This window comes from Hipposideros armiger, unplaced genomic scaffold, assembly GCF_001890085.2.
Source record: "Hipposideros armiger isolate ML-2016 unplaced genomic scaffold, ASM189008v1 scaffold_614, whole genome shotgun sequence".
In the NCBI taxonomy this organism is placed as follows: domain Eukaryota; kingdom Metazoa; phylum Chordata; class Mammalia; order Chiroptera; family Hipposideridae; genus Hipposideros; species Hipposideros armiger.
The window spans coordinates 778,165-802,415 of NW_017731964.1; the positions used below are offsets into that span (position 1 = coordinate 778,165).

At 37.8% G+C, this 24,251-nt stretch overlaps 1 long non-coding RNA gene across 1 annotated transcript in view; it reads left to right on the plus strand.

The window, feature by feature from the left end:
- Positions 1-16,534: 16,534 nt before the first annotated feature.
- The window catches only part of LOC109372143 (uncharacterized), a 63,455-nt gene continuing 55,738 nt past the window's right edge, over positions 16,535-24,251 (plus strand). The window contains exon 1 of the long non-coding RNA XR_002122002.1: positions 16,535-16,797. This is a non-coding gene — a long non-coding RNA (uncharacterized LOC109372143). The remainder of the gene's footprint in view (positions 16,798-24,251) is intronic.

A 24,251-nucleotide genomic window follows, 5' to 3' on the forward strand; every position in this document is an offset into this window, starting at 1 on the left:
GTGTGTGTGTGTGTGTGTGTGTGTGTGTGTTTATTACACACAGATATAATGGTATGTAAGAAATATGGAGAAAAATCACTATTTAAAACACATGAAATTTCACAACATAAAGAAGTTTAATGAGCTTCATAGAAAATCATGCGATTCAGTTTTTACACTTTTTCTCATCCATTCTTTATGCCATATGGGCTTTGTGAGTTCCTAGTAGTAAGTAATGATAAATGCTGATGGTAGACTTAAGAACTGAAGGAGAAACTGTTATTTAATAAACGTTATTGAAATGGGATGCAACTATTCAGATCCTTTTGTGCCAACTTGTGGTAGAGACTTAGAAGCAACATGCCTCACATCTCCTAGAAGAGTGTTGTCTATTTTGGTGAGCCATTGGTACATGATTGAAGCCAAGCAGCTGGCTTTGAACATATTCACAAGATCTCATAGGCCCTAGGTACTTAAATAAGTCTTTCATCTGGCCCACATTTCTGAAGAAGAAATCAAGGCAGTTAAAAACCATTAAATGGTTGGTCCAAGATCAAAAGAGGAATGATACCAGGAATGGCCCAGACACCAGACTGTATCATACGCCGCAACACTGAGATTTACTGCTTCCTTCTCTGAATGATAGCAAAATATCATCTAGCCAGGATAAAAGTGATATAATTTGTAAAACAAAGCAAAAGGATGAATTAATATTTTGAAACAGTAACATATCAGCTTATGTTGTTTTACATGGAAAGAATGCTGTTTTTTTTTTTATCCTGAGGAGATTTCAAATCATCTAATAAAACCTTCACTAAACACTTGCATGTGCTGGTGTTTACCTGATTTGTTTTCCAAAAACATATCAATATAAACAGTTATTTTAGAAAAGTTTAGAGCTATCGTAGAACGATAAAGGAAATGATTTATGTTTGTAGTCAATTCAAATCAAGTAAAATAGAGAAAAAGTGTCCCCTTTAGAAGGCTTGGTGACAAGTTGGAAGCCATACTTGATATTCTCTGTGCTTTCCTGTCACATTAAGAGAACTGGTACAGGCTTGGCTTGGGCTTAATTAGCAGTGTCAGTGACCCAAGACAGCACACTGGCCCCAAGGACGTTCTGTATGAAGTCAGGGATGCAGCCTTGACAAACAACTTTCATTGCTGACTACTATTTGAAACCCTTCCAGTTTCACAGAATTGAAATATCTTCTGGAGTTTGTCAGTGTCCTGAGTCCACATTGTTTTGATGTTTCATATCAGCAACATAAATAACACACGACAAATAGCAGTCAATGCTGCTACTACAGCAAGAGTTTACATGTCTTTTAGCCTATGTGACATTCACATGTATTTGGATCAGGGCAAATAAAATACTGTTTTCCAAACCAGAAACAGGATATGCCTTTGAAAATTAAAACTTATAAAGTCTACCTCAGTTATTCACGGCTTAAAAACTGTTGGGTTATCGGAAAAGTCATGACGTATTTTTTCTGTTTTTCGTTGCAAAAATGCGTCATGACTTTTCCTACAACCCAGTAGATTTGGTATACTAGTTGTTATAACTTCTGCTTTACACCTATAACTTCAGGAGAAAAAAAGGCATGATGCCAAAAGGATAAGAACTCAGTTAGAATGCTATTTCCAAATGGTTGTTTATGTAGGTACAGTTTTGGTGATGGTGAAGGCTTATAATTCTATTTTGAAACACAGGTGGTTGGTTTCTCTAGTATCCAGAATGCATGCTTTTCTTTGGATGTAGCTATAATTGCATGTGCAAAAATATTAAGTATTATTTTGTTATTAAAATAGATCTGAGCTGAATGAAAAAAAAAGGTACATCTAGGTGGACTTCTGTGCTTTAATTTGACCTAAAACATAGGTCTTTTTTTGGAGATTTAAGAAGAAATTTTGAAGTTTAGGAATATTAATAGCCACACTCTCCTATAGAAATTCATAATATGAGTCATGTTTGAAATTGTAAACTCTCTAGAAGCCACATTAAAAAGTAAAATGGGACAGAATTAATTTTAGTAATAAATTTTAACCCAATAGGTCCAAAATATTATTGTCTCAACACCTAATAAATATAAAAATGATCATTAATAGGATGCTTACAGTTTTGTTTTGTTTTTTACATTCTAAGTCTTTGAAATTCAATATTCATTTTGAACTGGACTAGCCACATTCCAAGTGCTCAATAGTCACATGGAACTAATGGCTGTCATACTAGACAGCAAAGAATGATACAACAGCGATTATTATTTTACTGATTCATTTTTATAATAAAATATATTCTCCATGTTTTATTTTCATTATACATGAATATATATGAGATTATAGATAGATAGATAGATAGATAGATAGATAGGTAGATAGATAGATAGGTATAGAGATAGAGATAGAGAGATAGAGAGATAGAAGATAGATAGATAGATAGATAGATGTTCTACAAAATGTCATTAGCCTAAACTTACAAATACTGCTTTGATTTTGTTAATTGCTCTAGTGTAGTGTTACTTTCTTTCATTATTGCCCACAATGGAGTCATGGCAGACATCTTTTTTCTGATCATGCCGCTCTATGAAATTGTAATACCACACATATACCAGATACTGGTGTATTTTTGTAGGGCCACAGACTGTTGTAATGTCTAAGAATTTTTACCCCAGAAGAACTCATTTTTGTCCCCTTGGGTGTGAAATCCTGCCCCATTGAGAATGGTTGTTAGAGTGCCTTCTCTCAATTCCACAACAGTGAAATAAATTGGTTAACTCTACTCACTTAAGTTAGTTACCCCAAACAAGAAAGATAGTTGATCATTCCCACATCATTTTCTACTTTATGTAGATAGTCCAGCTTCAAAGTATTATTTTACATAGAAAGGAATTCACCCCTTCCTCTCAAATAGACAAAAGACTTTGGGCTTAGGAAGTTTATCATTTTTTAAATTTATTTTTAACTGAGACATGGACGTAGGATTGATGTAGTGATTAAAACGTGCTTTTCATCAGCCACATAGGATTTTGGTGCCCAGCTTGCTTTCCCAGATGCTGCTGTTGGTAATGATACTTTCCAGAGTAAATATTAAGCTACCTAAAACAAAATTTAAAAAATCTCAATATTTGCTTTTCCTATGATTAAAATCCAGTTCAGATCTATTTCTTTATGATTTTGACATTGCCGTATTGATGCTACCAAGCCTTCAAATATGATCATCCCTCTCTTAAGTGCCCTCCCTTGAAGTTGGGTGGACTACACATCCTTGTGTGTACGACTGCTTCATTGAGACAATAGTTATGATCTCTCTCCATTCCTTCCCCTTTTCTCTCTCATCCTTCCCTCTCTTAACCACACAGCACAACATGCCCTTTTGGAGGATATCAAGTCACTCAGACCTCTTGGCTCTACATCAAGCACTGGAATTAGAGTATTTGTAACTGTGTTCTCTAGCTGGAGATCCGTTTATATATATATATATATATATATATATATATATATATATATATATATATATATATATATATATAAATATATTTCAAGTACACTGAATTTTTATGTGTGATTCAATGCCTCTGGCTTTACACATATAAATTGTCTTAAAGGAGGAAATCATATTTGGAATGAAAATTCCAGAATGAAGAATTCAGATTGCTGAACGGGATTAAACTTTAGTGCTACAGAAAAGAAGCTCTATGGTCTTATATTTACAACACTTTAATGGTTTTTAAAAAATCTGTGGAGGTTGCTGGTACACACCAAATGAGTCCTAACTGGAATTAACAGCTTTAGCAAAGAACTCGGACCCTGGCAAAGCACCAACACATGCCACGTCTGACAAGGTGGTGTCCATCAACAACATTCCTCAAAACAAGAGCCCTTCTCAGCCCTGAGGTTTGAATCTGACTTTAGCCTACCTAGCCCAGAAAATCTGAATTGGAATGCACTCAGACTGTATAAGGACACTCCTATCTAGACCTGTAATTTGTGTAAATTATTGATGAAGATAATTTACTGTGACTTTCTTAGCAGCTGACTTTGAAAGTGGATGCAATTTTTCTTTCATTTGTCGGGGGAGGGAGGTGGGAGGTGAGATGGGAATCTAATATTGTCTCTTTTTTAAGTTTGGCAAACAGAATGTTCATACTGATGTGTTGTGCCTTAAAGACAAGACAGCGTTTGTGTGTTACAATGTAACTTTGGTTAAAATCTCTGTAGATAATGAAAAACAAAAACCTTTGTGACCGTTCTTAACATGACCAAATTTAAAATTCAAGCTGTCAAAGCTTAATACTGCATCAGCAAGAAACCGAGTATTTGTTGCAATAAGAAAACAATAACAATAAAGGAAAGCTTGTGTTTTATTTGGGTTCTTAATAATTCCAATGATTGTCTGAGGCAACTATTTGTGCATCCAACCATAAGCAGAAGGTCTGGGGAAGACTGTGGGACCTTTACTTAGAAAGTGAAATGTATGTTGAAGTCTTGAGTACCCTTTCTACAGTTTTACTGGAGAAAACTAAGAGCCATATTCATGACGACTTGCACTGTTTCGAGTTGGACTTTTTGATAAGTGTAAGTTGCATAGAGGAAAATATTCTCATGAAATCACAGGCAAATATTACCGAAACTTTCTTAGACTGTGCCATGAACATGGCTTAAAGTTCACATTGAGTAAACATGGCTTAAAATAAAGCTAAGTATATTTATTCCCAATACCATTGCAAAACTGAAATGTCATCAGTAGTGGCTTCTAAGGAAAAAAGTGAATCAATGAAAATTTTACCTAGAATATCACCATAAAATAAATTAGCAAGTGAGCCCAATCTTGGCAGCATTACTAGAATTACAACAGTGAAATGGTACCTGGTTCTCGGTCTTAACACATCAATCCAGTTGCTCTCCATTACAAACCGACATATCTTAGCTTCTACCTGTACTGTTACTGCACAGTGGACTGCATTCATTGCAAGGAGAACCTGTCATCGTGTTTGCATGTTTTTTTTTTTCTTGGTGTGTAGCCCATGTTAGGAACACAATACAGGTTTTCCTGTCATTTTGTATGACATGATTTCCCTTGTGGAAATTTAAGACTTCGAGATCTAGGAGTGATTTAATGATGTCTGCACCTGCAGTTCTGTGTTTAAAATGCCATAATGTGGAACCTGGAGCCCAGCTACCAGGCAGTGTCCCTAGCCAGAGGCATATTGTGATAGTTCATCATCAGAGGCTTCGGTGGCTCCCATAAAGTCAGAGCTTTGCACAATGATCACCACATTCGCTATGGAAAGGGGATTTTCTTTTCCAGGCAATAATCCTGTATTTCTTTACTGAATGCAAAGGCCATGTTTACATTGGGCAGAAAGAGATTGAGATCCAATTTTACATAAGATTGTGATTTCACCACACAAGCCTAAAACTTATTCTTTAAATCATATAGCTTTTGGCTACCTCTGCCCTAAGTACAGTTGCAGACAAATTAAGGTTGGAATGCTTTTAATAATAATAATAATAATAATAATAATAATAATAATAATATCTTACATTTCTGTTAGCCTTTAGCTTGAGAATAGCAGTTTAAGAAATTAAAGAGCTGCATTGATGATTGATACTTAATTATATTTTGTGCACTAAAACATTAAATATTTATTACTGTGAATAAAACAAAATTATCTTTAATGTATAGTTTCTTTAAATGACAGAATTGTGGCATTACATCTAAATTTGTCATTCTTTTTTATATCAAACAAGCAAGGTTTCTTGTGCTGCTAAACTTGCAGGTGCAGAAAGGAATGCCCCTTCCCAGGGCAAAGAGGAGGGTCACTGACTGCGTCACCCAGTGCTATTTCTCACACACGTCTTCTCTGATTATGTGTTCAGAAGAGGCTGCCCACATCAAACCTAAATGCTATGTTGAAAGAGAAGAGCTTGTCGGGCACTGCAGTGGTACAGGCCGATGAGCCAACATCACAGCTTGTCATTCAACTTTGAGCATGCTCAAACTAGAATGCATCCCTTCCCACGTTAGCAACAGAAGACCCTCTTCCTGTCTGATCTGACAATCGAAAAATAAACCAACAAACGAGAAAACAGCCCCTTTGGCAATGTCCACATTCTATTTACCAATAGAATCTTGCGCCTTATTGTAAACCATCTGAGAAATGTTCTGCAGTGAGAATGGATTTGGGGCTGCATTAGGTACAAAGGTGGTATATCACTAGGAAAGGTCACCATCTTCTGCTGCACCTGAAAAATAGCAAAACAGGTAGCCTGGCGGTAATATTATAGCATGCAATGTTAAGTCACTATACCCCTGCAAAAGTGTGTGAAACAAATTCAGAGGCAAAAATAATTATTTTAGAATCATACAGTTTGTGCACAAAAAGTAGATACTGTTTAAAAACTTTTTTTTCCTTAGTCTCTGGTGAGCTAAGATGCAAAATAGTGTCAACAGCATGCTCCAGTATGAATTCTTTCTAAAGCGCATTTGTTTATGACAAGCCTACATTCTCAGTGAATATGGCATTTAGTATTTCTTTTCAAAACAAACTTAAGCATCATGAGCCAAAGTTGCATTTTGACTCCCAACTATGGTAGCATTATGGAGCTCTCACAGTCAAAGTCAAGGGTTTCTGTTATGTATTAGTAAAGTATAGATTATCGGGGCCTACATAATTTAAAGAAATGTAAATTAATATTAAAAGCTTGTAAAAATATGTACATCTTTACTATTTCTCAATAAATACCTTTGGAAATGTTTTCATTTTCTTCACCCTCTCATGTTGTAGAGTTTTTGTTGTAGCTTGATTCTAAATAATGTGACGTTTGTATTTAGGTTCCTTGATGTATTCCTACTTTCCCCTTTTTTTAATGTGCCTATGCGGTGCAATTTGCAGTTAAGACAAGCTGGTATATGACACAGTAAAATGTCACTAATTAAAACTAAAAGCAGGCTGGTGTACTGCAAAGATGTGAGTTGTATAGTTTTTTACATACAGGTAGCACATTCAGGTATAATGTGTGTCTTAGTTTATTCATGATAACGTGATGCCTTTTAGACTATTTAAAGCAAGTTCCCTTGAGAAGAATATGGGACAACCTTTATAAGTAACTTCCAAGAGTGATAGAGGAGTGTTTTTCTGAAATCGATTTCACAGCTCCTTTATTATCGGTGATATATATATAGTATTAGGGTTTTTTGTTTTGTTTTACTTTTTTATTTATTTTCCTTTTTTTAATTAAAATTTGTTGGGGTAACAATGGTTAGTAATTAGTTTATTTGCAAATCTGTTGCATATGTCAACCAAAGGCGAAGTTCAGACCAACATCCTTCACAACTTTTTAAAATGTTAACCTCTGAATTGAGGAGGCCCTTCTCTCTAAAACTGCACATACCCTTTAACGCTTGTATTATTTCCCTGCTATACTGTTAAATAATACATAAGCCTTAAATGTATAGGTATCCAACATGACGCATAATTTAACTGATGTTTTACATTGATGAAATCCTCACCCACTAGGATGTGTGCTCTGTGATGGCAGGTATGTTTGTTTTGTTTTGTTATTTCTGTATAACCAGTATCTAAGAAAGTGTCTGACATATAGTGGGTACTCAAAAAATTGTTGTATGACTGTATAAACCACAGGAAACCACTTGTATAGTCATGGCCTGGAATTAAAGAGAATTTAAAATGGTAGAGTTAGACTTAAAACATAAATAAAAGGAGAAAAGATACAGGTAAGTTTGGATGGGACCAATGTAAATTTTTACAACTTAGCTGGAGTGTTTGCTGGACACATAACTTACAAAAATAAAGAACAAAACTGGCTGTAAGCAAAAATGTATTTGGAAAAAAAGTTATACCTGAGCTCAGAATGATCTGCTAGGAAAAAAAAAATGAGTTTACAGTGAATCAGTGATTGCTGCCTCTGCCCCTCTTTTACTGCCTTATTTTAAAACAATAGTATGCAACATCAATAGGTTTATTGATTTAAATTACTTAAAGCCACAAAATATCACAAAATAAGAACTGTTTGCAAACTGTGGTTCGTGATTGTGAGTCCCAGAAGCAAAAGATGAATAAATAAATAAATAAATAATAAAAGATAAGTATATGATTTCCCTTAACTAGCAAAAGATAGCCATTATTTAACATCTGTGCAGGTATTTTTTTTAAAATCAGTTATTGGATGTAATGTTAGAGAAGTACATATATGCTCATTCACAGGTCACTATTCAGAGCAGTCTGAAATGTGACTGGGCCACAGTCAATTCTGGGGACACTCTGTGGTCAACAAAGATGCTTCCTCAGAGCATCAAGAGGAAAGTGTCCCAAGTACTGACTTTTAATGCCTTCCCCTCATCCAGAGAAACTTCCAGGACTGTGTCAGCACACAGTCTGAGAAACATCCAAACAGGAATCCCTGGTAAAGCAGATAACTTTGTACAAGCCAGATGATGATTTTCCCTCCCCATGAAACACTTGTGGATGGGGGCTTATGGGGCCACTGTCTCTGTGAATAAAGGGCACTGTTATTGTCCTTTGTAGTCATGAAATCTTAGCTCTCTGTGCTCTGTGACTGCTATAAAGATGTCCGTCTAGCTCTCTGGTGAAGCTTCAGTGAAAATATATGGACTTGAGTGAGTGTGTGTTGGAGGAGGTGGGGGAGCCACCAAGCAAATCATTCTCCACAGAACCACAGCAGGGCAGGGCTGACCCTGAAGTCATCACACTCCTACCCGCAGGATCTTATGCTGTTCGGTGTGGGTGACTGTGAAGATAATACTCGTATGCATAGCACATGATGCATGGTGAACAGCTCACAAAGGCGCCTCACCAGCTCTCAAAGGGAAGATTCCCAAGCTAGAACTCCGAAGACAAAATGGAGGCAGTCAAGGCAAGGGGGATTGGAAGCATAGACAAAGTGGGAAATAGGTACGAAAGAGTACAGTTAAGCTAGAGAAAAGTAGAATGGTGTGATCAGGAAGCTGCAAATAATTCTTGTTTCTGGAGCACAGAGTGAAGAGAGGGACTAGCAAGAAATGAGACTAGAAAATAAACAAGGGCCAGATCATAAGGATTTTCAATACAAGTTAATGAGTTTTGATTTTATCCCCGGATCAGTAGGTGTCAAATGAAAGGTTTGAAAGGTAAACAGAGGATTTATGTGTCTGGATTTGCCCTTGAGAACAATTATTCTGGCCACACAGTGGAGAGTGAGGAAGCTAAGAGGTTGACACAGGATCCCGGGAAATTACTGATGGGTTCCTAATGGTGACTGCCTTGAATGCGGAGAGAAGTATGCAGGTTCAAAGAGATTAAGATGCTATGATTAGGATTTAGCGTTTCTTGCTGCTTCTCCTCGTGTCCTCAGGCAAATCCAGCCTGACCTCTAGGTTTCGGATTTGGGAAATTTGGGTAGTGTAGTGTAGTTCACAGAGATCAAAAACACTGAAGAAAAAAAGAGTCTAATTGGTATTTTTATTGCTGTCAGTGATGCTTGTTTTTGGAGGGAGATATTGAGTCCAGAGTTTGGAAGAGTTCGTTTACAGATGGTGGTGGACCTCAAAGTAGAATTGCTCAGTGGGAAGATGAATTTGCAATGACTTCCTTGTTTGTTAAACAGCATGCCATGTCATAACTGAATTACTCTGAGAGCAGTCAGTAAAATTTTAAATGGTTGCATCAGATCATATAAGTCATTTGAAAAGTATTTACAATTTATGTGACCTTGAGACAGCATGGATGCAAGCTAGGAATGATGGCAGTAATATAGAATGTGTATGTACTATGAACAACACAGAAAATTATTTGGGGTTACCAAATGATTTAACATCTTGCTTCCCCATCTCCTGCCTTACCCCAATTTCCAGTAAAAATAAAGTAATAATGTATCTGGACTTCCAGCCCTGATGAAATTCAAATGCTTCTATGAAATTTCTTTGGTTGACTTATGGACAAGTTATCACCAGCTTATGTCTGCTTAGAAACAAACATGACATTTCTAATATATTTGCCAAAAAAGCAAGCCATTAGAGAAAGAGCACTACAGTAGAATAACATGATTTATTCATTTATTCTTAGATTAATGTATTTCCAAAAAATATGACTTTCATTAAAATATATGTTATGATGGAATAAACTGTTTCATGAGAGCAGACAGTAATAACTTGTATACGAATAGAAATTGAAATGAATGCCAAACACACACCTCTAAAGTCACCCTATTTAGCTCATAAATTAGATCACTTCTACATCAGTTATGGGAACAGCAGGGGGTGGGATGGGGAAAACACTAGAGGTTCTGGGAAAAGGTGGTATAACAGCATTTTTTAACTTTCATTTAGAGTTTTACAAATGACAAGTGTGTTTTTCAAATTCTGAGGACCCACTGCTTTCCTAAATAAAACCTACAACCTTAAAGAGTTATCACTTTTGTCAATATATATTTACCATGTTTGGCTCAAGAATTGATTTTAAAGAAGAGAAAAGGGGACAGTTCCTTCTGCCTGTGCAGAGCAGGCTTATTTATTCTCGCACCTCCTTCCATATGCCTGAAGCTTATTGTTGTAGCTTTACTCATCCGACCTCGGCAGCGTCTGCTTAGACTAAACAGATGGGACTGTTGAGCAAGGTAAGGAATGGGAACATGTAGGTAGTGGTTGGGCTTTGATTAATCAGTAGCTCTGGAGCCAGCTCTACAGTGAGCCTGCAGAAGGAGGAAGAAGAAGGAAACTGGCATTTGGAGAGGCTTTGAATGAGCCAGGAGCTTACCGTATGTTACCTCATGTAATAATCACATCCCTGGGAGCTGGTATTATTAGTCCTATTTTATAGTTTAAGTGACCTCTGAAGGTCATATGATTTGTGAGTGGCACAAGTAGCGTTGGAACTTAGGTTTATCAGGTGGACTATCTATACTGCAAAGGTATGCCCATTGCACTGTATCTGGCTGTCCATTTGTTGTCACTGAGTTTCTCAGAATTTTTAGTTATAATCTGAGGAAAAGTGGAATCAAGAGCATGTGAGATTGCAAGCAACAGACTTAGCTGTGACTCTTTTTCTCACCCGATGGATAGAAATGCCATCCAAGTAAACACATTATTATGTGACAAATGGTGCTTATGCAGTAGAAATGTTACTTTTACAGATAAATGCGAAAACGACCCTTAACTGATGATTTGGCTTAGCAATCACAATGCCGTGCAGTTATATATGGAAGCCCAAGAGTTAATTATCCCGTGAAATATGTTGAAGTTATTTACATTTAGGTAGAAACAGATTTTTCATGTGCTCCTTTTTCAAAACACAGATATCAATAGCCTTTGGCACACCTGACTTATAGGCTCCCTGGCCCTGAGGGGGGCCCTAGGACAGGCATGTGACCAGAGTAGGGAGTTAGGAAGTTTCTAGAGCTACCCAGTGGAGGGAAAACAAATCAGGGTGGAGTATGGAGGGATCGGCATGGTTTCCGGAGTACCTGGATGGAAGATGTTCAGAAGGAAGTCACGAAAGGGTAAGTGGAGAAGAAGGATCTAGAAACAACTTGGCCAACATTATACATTTTCTAAAATTCTACAATGGACATGACTTTCTTTTTAATTGTAAAATACACATAAAATTTACCATTTTTAAGTGTACAGCAGTGGTATTCAGTACCTTTACATTGTTGTACTACTATCACCACCATTCATCCCCAGGGCTCTTTACAGCTTGCAGAACTGAAACCCTGCACCCATGGAACAACAACTCCCTCCCCCCGTTCCCCCCAGCCCTTGGGCCCACTAGTCCACCTTCTGTCTCTATGAATTTGATTACTTTAGGTACCTTATATAAGTGTAATCGTGCAGTGTTCATCCTTTTGAGACTGGCTTATTTCTCTTAGCATAATGTCCTCAAGGCTCATCCATGTCATGGTGTGTCTCAGATTTTTCTTCCTTTTTAAGGCTGAATAATGTTCCGTTGTAGGTATACACCACATTTTGTGTATTCATTCATCCATTGATGAACGCTTGGGTTGCTTCCACCTTTTAGCTGTTGCAAATAAAGGTGATGTGAACATGGGTGTACAAATATCTGTTTAAGTCCCTGTTTTCAGTATTCTGGGTATATACCCAGAAGTGAAATTATTGGACCATATGGTAAATCTATTTTTAAAATTTTGAGGACCTGCCACACTGCTTTTCATAGCATCTGCACCATTTTACATTCCACTAAGAATGCATAGGATACCAATTTCTCCATATCCTTATCATTGTTATTTCATGTTTTTTGATTTAGCCATTCTAATATGAGTGAGGTGGTATCTTATTGTGGTTTTTATTTGCATTTCTATAATGATTAGTGATGTTGAACATCTTTTCATGTGCTCATGGGACATTTGTATGTCTTCTTTGGAGAAATGTCTATTTGATCCTTTGCTCATGTTTTAAATTGGGTTGTTTGCTTTTCTTGTTGTTGAATTGAAGAAATTCTTTATATATCCTGGGTATCAACCTCTTATCAGATATATAATTTGCACATGTTTTCTGAGATTTTATGTGTTGCCTTTTCTATAGTAAAAATGAGCTTTTTTGTGTACTCAGTATCCTCCTCAGTCTCTCCCTCTGGGCATATGGCTCAGTCCTAGCCAATCAACATATCCCATCCTATTTGCCACAGTAATTTATTTGCCTGTGGATGGGTATGGGACCCGAGCTGGGCCTGTGAAAATTCACCCCCCAATGCTTCCCTTCAAAGCTGTTGTAAGAGACGCACTTTTTTTCTGGGATCATGAGTGCTGGTGGCTATGTCAGCCTTGAACTCTAGGACCATCATTCTTATCATATTGAGAGAGAACCTGAATATGAAGCCAACACCAGGAAAACAGAGTTGAGAGATCAAACCCTGGTGATATCGTTGGAGCATTTAGTTTTAGCGTGTCAGGAACAGAGCTTCAACTCAACAGCCACACCTGGGTTTTTAGTTTCATCAGTCAAATGCTTTTGTCTGTCTTCCCTTCGCTTTCCTTCCGTTCCCTCCCCTTCTCTCCTTTCCCCCCTTCTTCTCTCCTCTTCTCTTCTATTTTTCCCTAAACTTGTTGAACTTTGGTTTCTATCATTTGCAAACAAGAGAGTGTGCACATTATTAAGCAATTGAAAATAGTGATTCCTGGAACAAACAGCTCAAAGCATGTCCTTCAACCATGATTGGGAGAATAAAAGAGGTTAGAGTTGGTCATTGATAGAGTTTTTTGGGGACTCCTCATTCTCTCTCTCTCTAGGTCTTCTGCTCTTTCCAGCTACACGGTGGCCAAGAGATCTGGGGACAGCAAGAGGATAGAAGGGAGGGACTATTTGTTTAAAAGAAAGGGGTCTTATAATAGTTTATCTTATAATCGTTTCAAGTTGTCAATTTCAAATACAGTCAACTCTCCATATTCACAGGTTCTACATCCACAGATTCAACAAACCACAGATGGAAAGCATTCAAGGGGAAATGTAACATCAGGGCTGACATGTACTATGTAGTTAGGCCTACGATGATGTGTCTGTACTGAAACGTACAGACCTCTTTTTTCTTGTCATTATTCCCAAAGCGATACAGCATAACAACTATTTACATAGATTTTACATTGTATTAGGGATTATAAGTAATCTAGAGATGATTTAAAGTATATGGGAATATGTATGTAGAATATATATATATATATATATATATATATATATATATATATACAAATTCTATGCCATTTTATATAAAGGACTTGAGCATCTGAAGATTTGTGTGTGTGTATGTGTGGGAGGGGGGGTCCTGGAACCAACCCCCTCACAGATACCAAGGGATGAATGTATTTTCTCCACTAAATAAAAGTACTCTTGATAAATCCTGGCACCTCACTTTATGTCACCCTACAAATCAGCCGTACATCCTGAGAATACAGTTATCCAGGGCTGTCACCTCAGTGTTCCCTCTGCCTTCCCCACCCCATCCTCACCTCCTGATCATGTCACCTAATCGTCTGTGAAATGTAATTTAGAACTAACTTACCCGGTTGGATGTCAGACCCTGTGACCACTCTTTAATTTGTTTTCCTTTGGAAACATTGTTGGCCTATCACCTTGACTCATTACAGTCCCACCTATAGGCCCTCATTGTGTTCAGTGTAAAGGGCACTGCTGAGTCACATAAAGCCTCCACCCTGCTGTATGATTGGAACTAGCGTTGTAGTTAACAGCACATAGGTTTTCTCTCGTTTCCTGTTTTCAAAACGCCCATACTGGCACCCACGTGGAGAGCTTATTTACCCTGCTTTTAGATTTTAGATGGGCCAGAACCTTTTTTTTTTTTTTTACCAGCAGAATGATAAGCGCTAAAAGCAGGAGTTTCTATTACAACAACTGACAGAATCTTGGTGGTAGAAAACTCATTATGCTAATGAACAACAAATCATGAGCTTAACAATAATTAAGCTGTTGCTGAGACATTTGACTGCCTTTCTACCGGGCAGTAACTTAAGCTTGTAGGTATCTATTTCTTAAAGTTATGTCTAGAAATACATTCCCTTCCCAGAAATTCCCTTCTTTAATGACAAAATTGTAGATAATTAATGCATTTTTTATTTTGCCTTAAAAAAGTGGTCTAGCTGAGTTTCATCCTGAACACTTAGTTTTAATCTTGTTTATTAACTACAAAACATGAGATATTTGCTAACTCTGACCCTAAAGTGTTCTATCCTGAGGCTGCTTCTGTTCTCAGGAGAAGAAGTATAATGTCTTTTAAATAACAAATCTCATCCTTAGAAAACTTCCCAGTTGCTTTCTCTTCTTGGGATTTTGTTTTTAATTAAAACAGACTGAAATGTATTAAAACAAAAATAAAATGATCTGTAATAGTGTAGGCAAGTGGAATTAAAGTACATTTTCCGTTCAAAACAATGTCTAAATGAACGTCTAAATTCATCAGCCTTTCACTGCCTAATAATGTGACATGTTTATAGTGTTGAAGGAAATCAGGTGTTTTCATGCTAAATGAAAATAAAATTTATGTACTGTTATTACCATATTCTTTGCCTGGTGTTTCTCACTCTATTCATCATTAAAGGCTGCTCAATAAATACTGTGCAAACTGCATGTGGGGATATTATGCAGCAATAACTCAGAATCAGCTATAAATAACCACCTACCAGAGCCTAGGGAAGAGTCAAAGGCTTAAGAGGGAACGTTTGCCCACCAATTGCTAAATTGTGAAAAATTATTATTGGTCTGTTTCTCTTCAGATTTGATACACTAGAAGCAAGGCTTGGACAACAGCACTTTAGTCTAATAAAGGTCTTTATCCATCATCATGTGAGCTGAGGCAGGCAGTAGGCTAAATGGTGTGATTTTAGAGACTAAAGTTTTCTGTCCCCAATTATACTGGAAAGCTGATGGAGAGACTTATGTGTCTCTCCTGTGTATTAGTTAACCTATTGCTGTGTAACAAATTACCCCCAAAAGTTAGCATCTTAAAACATCAACCATTTATTACCTCACATAGTATCTGAGTGTCAGGAATCTAGGAGCAGCTGAGCTGGGTGGTTCTGGTTCAAGGTCTCATAAGTTACAGTCAGGTCTCATAGTAAGCCAGGACTACAGTCATCTCAAGGCTGGAACAACTGGATCACCTTCATTCGAGCTCACTTAAATGATCATTGACAAGAATCAGTTCTTCCCTGTCTGTTGGCTGCAGGCTTCAGTCTTTTGTCACATGGACCTCACCAAAAGACTAGTCACAATATGGCAGTTTGCTTGCATCACAGTGAGAGATCCAACAGGAAGAGGTAGAGTGAGCTGGCAAGAGAGTGCTCCAAATGGAAGCTGCAGCATTTTATAACTAATCTCAGAAGTGGCATACCTTTTGCCACGTACTCGTCACACATATCAACCTTGAGACAATGTGGGAAGGGACTACAGGATGTTGATACCAGGAATTGAGGGTCACCTGGGGTTTACTTAGAGGCAGGCTACCTCACTCTTGAGTGAAGCTGGCACTAATGATCAAGAACAGATTAAAAAGTGGAATCAATCAGCATAGTCAATTTGAAAGAGCACAGTTCAGGGTAAGATATACATGGGTCCAAATTCTAGAGTGATTCTTGATACTTTGTGGTAATGACTTAACCTCCCTGAGCCTTCAACTTTTCATCTCTAACTCTTAAGCAACCCTTCTCATACGGTTGTTGTGAGAGTTAAATGAAATAATATTTAAAAAGCATTCCTATTGTGGAGGTTCTTCTAAAGGAAATTAACAACAAAAGCAAAACATTTTTTTGTTAAGTTAGAGAAAGGAATCCAAAAATAGTCTGACACAGTATTACTTTGGAGGGCACAGTGTCCTCAGGCATGGACCGCCACAGGTGACTCAAGGTTGCCGATAGTGTTCCAGAAAGGGTAATGCTTCTATTACTGAAAATGAAGGTAATCCTCCTACATCGCTGTATTGGCCAGAGTTTCCTGGGAGTGCTGTTGAGTCACTTCCCAAGCATGTATTAAGCACCCCTGAGCCAGGCACTGCAAGGACTAGGGTTACAAAAACAAGTAAAATTCAATTCCTGACATCATGTTGCTCCTAGTCTTGCCTGGGGGCGGAAAGCAGGGTGAGGAGACAAGCATAACACAATTCTAACCTTAGGTAGAAGTTTGAAGATAGAGAAGCGTTTGTGCTCAGAGGAAGAAGGGCCTGACTGTCTGGAAAAGAGAAGGATCCTCAACTAGCTCTTGGCATTCAAGCACGGAAATGCCAGCTGGAAGGGGCAAGTACAAGCTTGGGCAGAGAAGGGGGGATTCTATGTATACAAGTAAGTACCACTGCTTATTTTCAATTATTTGGATTGTTTAAGGAATGGAACACGATGTCCTTTAGTTCTTCCAAGTCAAGCGGGTGTCCCATTTCAAGGCAAAAAGAGAGGCCATGAGTCTATTACTTGGTTTCATATCAGCAGCCATATCTGCCTTTGACAGAAAGCGAGGTATTATGGACATTTTTATATTTGTACTTTAGTTGTTTTTGTTTTTTTTTACTTACAAAAGATTTTTCCCAAGATTCTTTGGCAGCAGAAATTCTTCAATTTCTTTAGAGTACGATTCAGTTCACAAACACCTTGTAAAATCTATATATGCCAATATATTCTAGCTTATTTTCTTCTTACTAAGGGCATTCTCCTCTTTTCTGCCCCTCAACAAGAGCATCTCTAAGGTCATGAGTTGTAATATTTGCTCCTGCCCGAGAAAACAAGGAATAAATGATTTGAATATAACAAGCAAGATTATAACTAGTCAGGCAAAACCAAGAGGTTGCCTCTTTAGCATATCTGACCATAGGTTTACAAGATATTTTGAGATTTAATCAAGCCTGAACTGTACTTTACATGACTTATCTTTTGTTCCCTTTTTATCATTAGGATTTCTTTCTTTGGAGACATTCTTTTGTGTGGTATCTGCAAGGGAATACACTGAGAGTAGTAGCTGGAAGTAGCTAGTGACAATCATTAGGGAAATATTTTAGTGGTTTAATATTGGAAAAGAACTGATCACAAGAACTCTGCTTTACGAATTTGATTTTAGTGAAAATGTGGAGACTAAATTTAAAGAGTTTGATGAAGCTGCTAAAAAACGATGTTTAGAGACTGGTTTGTACTGACAGAAAAAAACTTAAAAATATGTATGAAAAGTCCAGATAGAATGAAAGGAAAAACACTGGATTAAGACTCAAAACTATTTCTGGATCTTAGTTTTAGTTTTTTGGGGTTTTTTTTTTTAATTGCGGTATAATTTATATAAAACAGTATATGTAAGTTAGCAACATTGCAATTCAATATTTATATGTATTTTGAAATGATTTTTAAGATACATCTAGTTAACATCTATCACCACAAATAGTTACACTTTTTTTCTTGTTATGAGAACTTTTAAGATCTCTCTTAGCAATTTTTAAATATACAATACTCTACTGTTATCTATCATCAACATGCTGCACATCACATCCCCAGGACTTATTTATTTTATAGCTAGAAGTCTGTAGTTTTGACCGTCTTTACCCAATTCACCCACCCTGAGCCCCCCGCCTCTGGCAGCCGCCAATCTGTTCATTATATCTATGAGTTAAATTTTTGTTTGTTTGTTTGTTTGTTTAGATTTCACATGTAAGTGAGAGCACACTGTATTTATTTTTCTTTGTCTGACTTATTTCACTTAACATAATGCCCTTAAAGTCCACCAAAAAATTCTTCTGTGCTCTATTCTTCAGGAACCCTTATATAAAGTAAAATAAGAGGATTAGAAATGATTGTTTTCAACATTTTTTTACCTTTTAGGGGTTCTGAGTGTTTATAGTTGATTGGAACTTTGAAATTGGCATAACAAAAGGAATATGTGACTTCTGTTTGCATTTAAGAAATATTTTGGCATCTGGCATTAAAAACTTACTGGTTCATTTATTCAACAAAAACTATTATGTGCCAAGCCCTCCACCAGGCACTGGACCAACCAGCAGAAAGAAGGCCTGGTCCTTAGGGGTATTTGGAGATGGGGGGTAATGGCTAGTTGTAAACACAGACGACTACAGTGCCTGGAAATGTGCTGTAATCAGAGCTATATGGCACAGTATTTGGAATTAAATGCTATTTCCAATTTAATAATTTTGAAGTGGAACCCCTTTTCAGCCACGTTAAAAGAAAACTAAAACAGCTTCCAATTCTTACATCACAATATAAACAGTGTAGAGGATTCCAAAAAATTCAGGCCTTCTGTTAATCCGGAGCAGAGAAGGCATATGTGCTTAGACATCTGTTTAGATATCCACTTAGCAAGCATTCTGTCAGCCTGTCAGGACCAGAACCACAGCTGAAACACATACAGCCCCAGACATCAGCTGTAAGTGAACCAAATGGTGCCTTACCAAAAATTACCTTAGAATTCAAAGTATCTAAACAGTTTGACAGGCACACCAATAATTTACAAAGGAAAACCCACAGCACAAATACCTACAAACTCAGTAAGGAATCATTCTGAATTTCAACTGTCTCACTTCAATACTGAATTTGAAATCTTCTCTCTAGAACGAGACACTGCGTAACACCATGAAAATGGGCAAAATATGAAGATATGTTAGGTGCTAGGCAATTGATGGTAGATTAATTGGTACGATCATAGAAATTCAAAACACTTGGCAATATTGGAAATCTTTTCTTGCTTGATATCCTATTTTTATAAGAAATTAAAAATGGAGATGCTTTTGATTTTTAGATGTTCAGAGTAGTAGTGCAAGGAAATGGACTATTAAGTTGTTATTAAATTGGTCTTGTATCTATTAAGAATAATTAAAGAAAAACTAAAGTCCCTATGCTCCCAGGAAAAGCCTGAGAGTTCTAGAGCTTTGCTAACTAGTAAAGACTAGAAACTAGTTTTAAACCTGTTAAATCAATAAACTGCAGTTAAAGGGCTATGGTAACAAGCAAATACCAAAAACGATTTTAAATCTGTCTAATCAATTCATGAGGACTTGCTGCAGTGAAAGCAGCTCTGAAAACCAATCAGCGGCAGCCTTACATTTTCAAAGCCAGCCACTGAGTGGCACACACACTCTAGTGAACATGCTTGTAAGGCTGTAATCAACTCACCCCATCCTCTGTCACCAACACAAAACCCTGTTTCCAAGACTATGGCAAACTTCTCTTGCTTTTGTAACCAACGCTACCCAAAACAAGCTCTTCCCCAAACCCTTTGTAAGATTTTTCTTTGCTTAATAAAACTAGCCAAGTTCTCCCTTGCTTAAGCAAGCAATAAACTCAACTTTGTATTTTGGGGATCAAATGTGTGGGTCTCCTCTCTCTCTGCACTATATACACATTATTTAAAATCATAAATTGAACCTTTAATTTTTTTATCACTTTGTACAGGCTTGTTTGTCTCCATAATGACCCACAATGTTAAAATGTTTTCTTTAGGAAACATTCTTTATTCAGTGTAGATTCAGACGCCTAGGTAAAATCTATCTGCTTTTTATAAATTTAGCTTTACTTACAAATTCTGCATTTAATCTGCCTGAAAGTCAGCTGGGAATCCCTATTTTTGTTTATGCCATAACCATCCACCTCATTCTCTAAACTGCAAACCTTGGTTTTAGCATGGAGCCTTCCTTCGCCCTTCCTCCTCCGGGCTTATCAATACCATTTATGAAATGTCCTTTAAATCTCTGTCCTCACCTCACTCATTTGATCTTATCCCTAATTAAAGATTTCAACTCCTTTTGCCAAGATGATTAACCGTGTTCAATTGTTACCTGAAGTAGCTCTCCCCCTTCTTACACATCCCATGTGAGCCAGCCCACTGGGGTGATAAAGAATAGATCTAAGCTAGTCTCTCTGCTCTTTGAAAGTCTGTTTACAAGAACCCAGGGTCTCTTAAGAGAACAAGTGAAGGCTCCTTAACTTGACTTGTGGCACCCACGTTGCTGAATTCACCCTCCCCTCTAACCATGGCCATGCTGGGATTCACATGCACCTCATTTGGTCTTCCTTAAACACCTTGTGCTCTCATTGCTTATGTTAATGAATTCCTCTTCCTAAAACTCCTTTTTGTCTCCCGAACATAATTATATCCCTATCTCAGGCTGGCAAAATCTCACTCCTACTGAAACCATCTCCCTATGCTTTGCAGTCCATCTTGTTAGTAAAGCACAGAATTCAGTGCATCAATGCTCATCGTTCAGTGCTTTCCTTGCCTACTGAAAGGAGCTTAGGCCAAGGCAAAACCTTATTCCTCTTGGGCTCTATTGGTCAGAGCAAAAGGTAATATAGAGTAAGAGTCCAGTAAGTCTTAGTTAAAAAGGATTTCATTAGTATATGGACCAGTTTCTGCAGCAGACTTGAATGTGTTTGTAGGACTTGCAGAATTTTCCTACTGAAAATTCTTCATCCTGTTCATCCACTTGACCTTGACCTCCCAGCACTGCCTATATTAAGGCCTGTAAGTTTCTATGAGCAAATGTTAGTCTCTGGTTTCATTTTCCTCTCTGCTGGGCTCCCTCTGAGCTATTCATATGAGAGAATGCCAAGGAATTCCAGAATGAATGTTTGCATGTGTTTCCGGAGGAATGTTTCTTGGACTTTCCTGTCTTCACTGGCATTTTAAAGGAATGACTTCTTAGATGGCAACAGAACAGCCTGATTGCATTATGTTTGCCTTGGCAATTATTAGTGACGCTTTGGCAGAGAGATTCCTACCTCCCAGTTTGAGAGGTGAGAGTTTAAAGAAACATTTATTGAACCCTTACTCTATGGCGGGTTCTAGGTTAGATGACAAGGATATGAGACAAAGCACACATTCACTCTCAAAAAGTTTACGCTCTGATAATGAATGAGCCAGGCACGCAAGCAGATATGAAAGGCACTCGAAGAAGCCCCGGTGTGCAGCATGAAGAAGGTGCCCCCTGAAGCATAGAGAAGGACTGACTGAGCAGGCCTTCCTGGGAGGTGATGTCTGAGCATAGATGCGAATGCATATGAGCATATCTCTGCATACATGCTGCCCAGAAAACAGCATGGGAGGGGCTTGGGAAATCTAATAAGGCTCTGCTCCTTGGAAACGTTAGCAAGCTCTTTCAAGTAAATAGTTTTCATTTCTTTTTAAAATTCCTGTCTCCACAGGCCCTTAAAGTGCATAAATGTGTGTGTTTGTTTTGCCTTGCCAATTCCATTCCTATAGTGTACTATATGACCATGCTTTTTGTAGTCTCTTCAAACTAGGCTTATGTAATATAAGAATAAGTGTGTCTACAAAAGCTAACACCACTAACCATTTAGAGGCTGCACCTCTAAGAACCTCCAGCCTGGACAAGGGGCGGAGTCCTGACAACAGGCCAGTAAAAATGATCAGATTGAATAACTCACAGGGCATTGTGCAAACATGCTGGTCACGCGCTGTCATGGTGGCAACCATTTGAACTGATGCACAGATAGGGCCTTTGCGTCCGCTTGACTTTTACATGCCCAACTCACAGTATCAGTTCAGGGCGTTCTAATCCCTCCTGCTGAGCTCAGGTCATTAAATACTCGGCCTACATTTTACAGCTTCAACCCTGTGACAGGGGAGCTGCCCCCAGCTCGGTGCCAGGCACACAGCAAAATGGGGATTAATAAGCCCTATCTCGGTGTAGCCAAGAGCTCTACAGCTGCTTCTTGCAATTAGACTTGTCATCATTCTCTCAAGAAGCCCCTGTTGATTTTTAAATCCTAATTGGCAGGAGACACCTGTTTCCCATTGGAAGGATGGGAAGGGGTCATTCCCTTGCAGCAGGCACAGGAGAGAGGCTGAGAAGCTGACTAAACACATGCAAATACCATAGCCTCAAATCCATTTGCTTCCATGTAGAGTTGCTGTTGTTTCTTTTCATTTTCTTTTCTTTTTTTCTTTCCAAATACAGCATGTCCAATGTCAGCCTAGTCCTTATAAGTAAGTAAGCATTTGCCTCTGAATTTTTTTCATTTTTTATTTTTATTTTTATTTTTTTAGCTAGAACTTACCACTAGTTCCTTCCTAAGGCATCCCCCTTGCTCGCCATCCAGCAGCCCCCTCACCCTCTTGGCATGAGTACTTTTTCCTGGCTACATTTTGGCCAGGATCCTGGCTGTCATTCATTCTGGTATTTAGTATTTATCAACTGCCTGTGAGCTGCTTAAACTCTGTAACCTATCTGTGCCTTTCAAGAGTATTAAGTACATTTTTAGTTTCTGTCTTCGCTGAGCTTGCAGTCTACATAGAAGGAGACATTAGAACTGCATGTAATGATACATGGGAAATATATTTTCAAGGAACAGATTGGAGTGTCCATGAGTAGAAAGAAGAAATGGTAAAGGCTCTCTCTCAGACAGTCTTCCTAGAGGTTTGGACATTTTGATTTTCTCTAAAACTCAATTGCCTTAGAGTTTCTGCTTAGATCTAATGCTTGGAGTTGTCTAAAGGGTAGCCAGTAATGTCTGATAGAATTCACTGCGATCATTTCTCTTAACTAATACCACTTAATGTTTCCAAATTCAGTATTACTATATTTATGAGGCTCTTATTAGGGTATGTATGTAGAGTAGTAAAAATAAAATAACTGGATAGAGAAGTGGAAGAGGTTATGCATCAGTGAAAAAGAAGAAACAATGGAAACAATTCTCATTTTTATGCAACAAGCATTTGTTGAACAACTAGTACATGTTAGGATTTTTTGTAGCATCCGGACCTCTTTGAGATCACTCCAGGTAGCAACTCAGTTTGTAAGTACTGTCCTCTTAACAGAACTGTGTCAGTAGCCAGTTAAGCCCTCTCATCAACCTTGCCATGTCCTTGTGGGCTTCAGTGAAGTTAGGCAATCAGGGAAGACTTATTCTGGAATCCAGCTGAATACCAGTGGGACGTGCCTTCAAATGTAATACAATAAATGCAAATATATTTTTCTGCCTTGTTTTACTCTGTGCCTTGTTTTATGCCTAGTTTACAAGACTGTAAGCTATGTGTCTTGTTTGTTTATAGTAGCATTGTCATTGGCACTGCTGAAAACGTTAAAGGGAGTAAAAGACCTGATGATCACCCTTGAGAAATCTGTGTATGTTAGTACACAATATATGCATAGTAAGAACAACTACCTACATTTGTGTAATTCTGCATGAGGGTTTAATTGACGGCATTGGAACTCATTGCACCTCATGATAACTCTTCAAGAGATTCCATTGTTATTACTAATCTGAAAGTCTCTTAAAATTCTAGATAAACAGTTCTCAAAATTTAGTGTCCAAAAAGATTACCCAAGAATCTCTTTAAAATGCAGATTCCTGGGGTCCAGCACTCCAGTGATTCTGATTTGGTAGATCTGTAAGGGGGCTAGGAATAAACATTTAATAAGCACTCCAGATGGCTTTGATGGAGTTGGCCTGCACCCTGTACTTGAAGACACTATGAGACCCTCCCAGACGCTTTGTGTAAGACAGGTTGCCAATGGAAGGATAAAGTTACAAAAGGACCATTTCCAGCTCCTTGATTTTTCACTTAGGACCAAGTGGATTTCAGTTATGACTGTTGAAGTACTTCTAAGGCTCATGAGTTGCACCTTGTGGTCCCGTACACATACACATAACTCCATGTGAAAAATAGTTGACTGTATACTTGCCTTAAATATATTTTTATCAGGCACATAAAATAGCCTTTGACTATTGATACTGCCTTTGACTCTGCATTCCTTTCAAAGGTAGGGCCCTGCTGTGTAAGTGGT